Genomic DNA, 5666 nt, shown 5'->3' on the forward strand with positions numbered 1-5666 from the left:
TCCTCCCTGAATTTCTGTGAGTGGAGAGGATAGACTAAGTTCCCCACTAACCCTTCCCCCTTCGCATGTTGGGAATATATTAACCCACTAGCATAGGTAGTGAAGGAATTGACTCTTTATGGCAGAGGTCAGTCTATTGATTGGGACATTCACCTGGGTTCAACAAGGGAGGTATTTAAATAAAAAGAGGTCTTTTAAATGGAAAGATTCATTTTCCATCTGAGGTGAAATTGAGCCAGCCAGTCTGAGCAGCCAGGAGAATGGAGTGCAGTAGGGGACAGAAGCTCTAGGGTGAGACTGTGATTTTGTATTTGTGTATTTATTTATAATGAGTAAAAGATGCCTGTTCAGAGTTCAGTAGTAGAGCCCTCCATAAGCCAAAAAAATAGTGAAAATGGGATCTACTTCTCTGAAAATTGTCTGGAGCAGGGTTGGGGTTAGGCACTGTGCTCTGAAACCAGAATTTTAAAAATATAATGTTACTTATCAACAAGGCTGTTTTCCTGTATTTTTGGAGCTGACATTGCAGTTTAGGGCTAGCTGTGCATGTGCACTTTTTAAAAAGGGAGATCCATGATAAAACCTTAAGGAGATGGTATCACAGATAAGGGGTAAGTTACACATCTGTCTTCTGGATTTGTCAAGTGCACTTCCTGCCAGCTCTCAGACTTCCAGCTAAGTCCTAGGCTGAATTATTCTGGGAAAATCCTTGTCCCCGATTCTCCTGTGGTGCCACTCCCCACTTGTCTGAGTCTTAGGGATGGGGCCAGAGAGATTGAGAGAGCTGAGGTAATTCTTAGTGCCCCCCCCTTACCATGAGGCTCTACCCCATGCTCCTGCTTTCCCTGCTCTCCCACCCCTAAAGCTCCATCTCCTCACCAGTCCAGATAGTAAAAGGCAGTCATAAGAGCACTCAAGGAGCTCAGCCCACTGTGGGGAGGCCTGGACCATCCAACTGTCCTTGGAGGACTTTGGGATACAAAAGCAGCCCTCAGCCCATGTCCCTGCCCCTCAGAACACACCACCCAGGGAAGGTGGAGGGTTTGGGGCTCCCCACACTAACCACCACTTCTGGCCCAGCCCATGGGTGGCACTTCAGGAGAAGAGGAGGGTGTGGGCCTCAGGAACAAAAGTAGAGGATGGGCCATGGGCAGGGGTGGGGTTCCTGCATGTGCCTTGCTTGTGCTGGTCACCCTACAGCTGAATATGGATGCAGTCATATGATTCTCCCACTCTCAGACCTAGATCTGGGTTACAGTTACCCAGTATTAATCATGACTTATCTTAGCTTGTCTGACAAAGGTTGTGTCTGCACTGAAGCTTATATCAGCATAATTTATGTCTCTCTCGGAGGGGGGGGATATGAATAATAAGGAGCGATATGTTTCACAGACACAAACGCCAGTGTGAACTGTGCTGTGTTGGCAGAAAAGCTTCTCCTGTCAGCCTAGCTACTGCCTCTCAAGGAGGTAGTTTCATTATGCTGTCAAGTAAGCGCTCTCTCGTCAGCATTGATCATTTTCACCACATAGGAGGGGTGCAGCTGCATCAATGCAGTTATGCTGCTGCAACATGGTATGTGTATACAAGCCCTTAGGCTGGGACTCAGCAGTTCTCTTCCCTTTGGGTCAATGGCAGTGGTAAGTGGTGATCAGACAGCCTCCTTTAAACAAAGTGTCATTTATTTAGACCAAAAGCATTGGAGAGAAAACAGATCTTGAAATCAATGAAAGAATGTCTTCCTGCCTGTTTATCATGTATCTCACCATCTGCCACATGCGGACCCTGGCAAGGCTCCTTCCCTTATACACTGTCTCAGCAGAGTCTCTCTCTGTGTCAGTTTTTCTCTCTGCCAGAGCTCACTGACAACACCTTGGAGGACTCTGCAACATATCTCCATTCTTTTCCTCAGAAGGCTTTTTAATGTTTCAGTGGTTGGATTGGTTTTGTTTTTGTTTTCATCTCCAGCCTCCCAGCCTGGACAAATAGCAGGGTCACTTTGGCCCTAAGCATTGTCTTCTAATCACTGCCAGTGTTTTCTAGAAGGTTCCTTAGGTGGGACAATTGTGCTGCTTTCCTCTATTTTCTTTCCTGAGACCCCTATTGAACTAGATCAATACACTAAGGGTATGTCTACACTACCCCGCTAGTTTGAACTAGCGGGGGTAATGTAGTCATCCGCACTTGCAAATGAAGCCCGGGAAATTCAAATCCCGGGCTTCATTTGCAAGTGTGGATGACTACATTACCCCCGCTAGTTCGAACTAGTGGGGTAGTGTAGACATACCCTAACAGGGGAAAGTACTAAAACTCCAATATACAGTAAGGGTACATTTCCCCATAACATTATTTCGAAATAACTAGCTTTATTTCGAAATAGCTTAGTCCACATCTACACAGCAGGCAGTTATTTTGAAATAATGCCAAAAAACTGTCAAACTGGAGGACTTATTACTCTGATTCCTGTAACCCCCATTGTATGAGGAGTAAGGGAAGTAAGAGGAAGAGTGCTTTATTTTGAAATAAATGCTGTGTAGATGCTCCCAATTTTGAAATAAGCTATTTTAAAATAAGGTAGGCAATTGACGTAGCTCAATTTGTGTAGCTTATTTCGAATTAAGCCCAGCTGTGTAGATGCACCTTAAATTTCCCTCACTGACCAAGTCACATATCAAATTAATACAATGGTGACACCTCTAGCGTTCATATTATTATGTAACAGCTCCATGTCTGTCACAGATGGCAACCTTAAAGATGTGTAGGAGTTACTCCACAGGTACACTTGCAGAAACCTAAGTCATTCTACTTTCCAGTCTCAAGCAGGTAGAATGTCTCCAGCTACTTCAAACATTCTAGCACAGCCATAATTATTATGACACACAATCAAGTCCTAAGAGAAGAAAAAGGGCTGTTTTAAGTAAGAAACACACTCCCCCCAAAAACACATCTAAATGTTTTCTCCATTTTTGTAAAAAACATGAGATTGGTGAAGAAAAAGAATGGGTGAGAAATGTCTTTACAGCCTAAGATGAGACAAAACTATTATTTTTACGGAGCTTTTAATAGGTTATCTATATTGCTATTTATTTCAACAGACACTGGGTTCCCAAGAAGCAAATGCAAACATCCACAAGTTTACACGATGGTGGGCAAGTAGATACATGGATCAAAACTTTTAAAAGTAGCTAAAGGTTGGCGCACCTCCATTTTGGGGCACCCACACTGAGACAACATAAAAGTGACTAACTTTCAGAAATTGTTGTACTTATGCTCTTGAAAGCAAGGTTCTCTGTGATGGCTCACTCTAGAAAATCTTTGCCATATTATCCATTTTTATTCAAATTGTAAATGTTCTAGGACAATGGAGGCTTCATTCTTGTCCAAGGTCTCAATGTTCCTGCAGTACAAAAAAGTGAATAATGAAAGGTGGTGGGAGAGCTTATATATACAAAAGAATAGTTCTTGTGCACACTTATTTTTGTTCTAAGGTAGTAGGGGTTTATCTGGGGGACTAAAAGATGTGTGTTACAGAAGAAAAAGGTCAAGTAGAATCTGAGACCCAATGAATTTAGTGACCAAGCTCCCACTGACTTCTACGGCCCACTCCATCCTTTTTAAAATATATACACACATTGGTTAACCTGAAGACTTATTTTTTGGTTTGATCTCCATCAGATAGAATCCACTAATGTAGTATGGTTTAGAAGAATTTTGGTGTGTGTGTGTGTGTGTGTGTGTGTGTGTGGTGCGGGGGAGAGTTACCATCTTAAAGCTTAAATTTGACCAAGAAAAGAAAGCTCTTGTGACTTAATTAGAGGGCTCAGTTTGCATGTCTGGGAGGAGAGATATCATTAGTGGAGAGTTTTGAGTGTGTGTTCTTTTTGTGTTATTGATTTTTCTTTCAATGGTTTTTCTGTGAATCTATCGCTGAGTCATAATCAAACCAAATATAATGTAAAAGAACAAATTGAAAACAAGTAAGTCAAGCAAAATCCATTGCTCTCTCCAAATGTCCTAACCCCAGTTCTTGACAATCTCCCCAAGTTATTTTGGTTCATTAACCAAACTTTTTTTTAGCAGAGCATAAAATCATGTCCAATTGGCTTCCACTAGAACTTCTGTTCTAGCTAGTGGCAGTACTTTTTCATCTATGGAAAAGAGCTACTGTAAAAATAACAAGAACAGAATGTGCAAGCTAAATTTCCACAACTGTCATTTTTAAATGTGTTTGCAGTAATGTTGGAGTTGTGTTGGTTCCAGGATAGTAGGGAGACTTATGGATCAAGTAACATTTTTTGTTGCACCAGTTTCTTTTGAGCTTATGCAGGGATCTTCACAGGCCCACTGAAAGTAAACCTTGACTCTTGGGAGCTACAAAATCGTCTTGGTGTTCCTAAAAAATCTTGAAAAGGAACAATAGAAGACACTTGCTCACCATTGCCATCTTTGCTCCAATCCATCTTATGAAGGAGTCCCTGGAATTAAATGTAATATTTTTTAATTAAAAACACCTCTTATTTGAGTTGAACTTGACCTATTTTCAAATGTCGGAAAAAGATACGCAAATTGCAAATGCAATTTCCACTTCTTTGGGGGAAGAGGCTTTTCCAAAATTTGGCCCATCTACATGAAAAAAACCTCCTCTTTCAGATCATCCCATATTCCTCATAAAATGAGGAATACAGGGATGCTGAAAGAACACGTTTGCTTTTTCAGAAACTGTTCTGAAAAAGCGGACACGTTCCTTGGACACGTATACTGGAGGTATCCTGGAAAAACTCTGTAGTGTAGACATAGCCTTAGTCTTCACTAGTGATACCCCAACACAGAGTGATTTCAGAAATGATTCATGCTTTTAACATTTTTAATAAAGGGCCATTTGGTAACCTCCTCTTGAAAGTTCTAGAGGGAAAGATTCAGAGGGCCCTAGAAATTTTGAAGGTGACTCTAGAGTTTTCTCCACATGGTCTCTTTATATAAGTGACTTTTGAGAGATGATTGTTGAGACAATTGATTTAGGGAATTCTGGCTTTAACCAGAATTCATGAATTCATGGATCACCTGACAACCCTGGACTGCCCCACTGATGTCTCTTCTCTACTGGCAACAGAGCATTACTCATTAGCATGTTCCAGTAAAAGTTAAGGTTCCTTAAAACATTTATTCTTGGTCAGATATCCTTGGGGATTTTAATAGAGCAATGATGCACCCTGCACTCAAGATCCATCTCTTCCTAACCCTTTACCAGCTCCCAAATGCCAATGAAGGTCATTCACCTTCAATACTGCACGTCTTCAGAGAGGAATTCTTTGGATATTGGAAGGGAAACATGATCCTCGAAATCTGAAAAGAAAGCATTGCTTATTGCTTTTATGCCACTTAAAATAAAGAGTTAATGGCTTATACGTGTTTAATATCATGTATGTTGATTGAAGATGGCATTATCTGTAACCCAGAAGAAAAAAAAGGAAATAGATATATCACAAAAGGACTTCTGCTAAAAAGTATAAAGATGTGTTAATTATGTTTCTTATAGAAAAATGCTAGAGGAAGATCTTCACTAGCTCAACAAAATAAACAGCACCTTCTACATCAAACAATAGTTAATAGAACAGGAAGAAATATTGACATTGAAAATAATGAATTCACATTAATCTAAGATTAGA

General features: G+C 40.8%; 1 long non-coding RNA gene across 1 annotated transcript; it reads right to left on the bottom strand.

The window, feature by feature from the left end:
- Positions 1-2924: 2924 nt before the first annotated feature.
- LOC102461127 (uncharacterized) lies at positions 2925-5346 on the bottom strand. Its single transcript, XR_331365.3, has 3 exons — positions 5277-5346; positions 4436-4475; positions 2925-3397 (listed from the first exon to the last, which is right to left on the bottom strand). It is a non-coding gene; the product is annotated as an uncharacterized LOC102461127 (long non-coding RNA).
- Between the last annotated feature and the right edge of the window lie 320 nt (positions 5347-5666).

This window comes from Pelodiscus sinensis, chromosome 1 (genome assembly GCF_052426305.1).
Source record: "Pelodiscus sinensis isolate ZL-2025 chromosome 1, ASM5242630v1, whole genome shotgun sequence".
Classification (NCBI taxonomy): Eukaryota; Metazoa; Chordata; order Testudines; family Trionychidae; genus Pelodiscus; species Pelodiscus sinensis.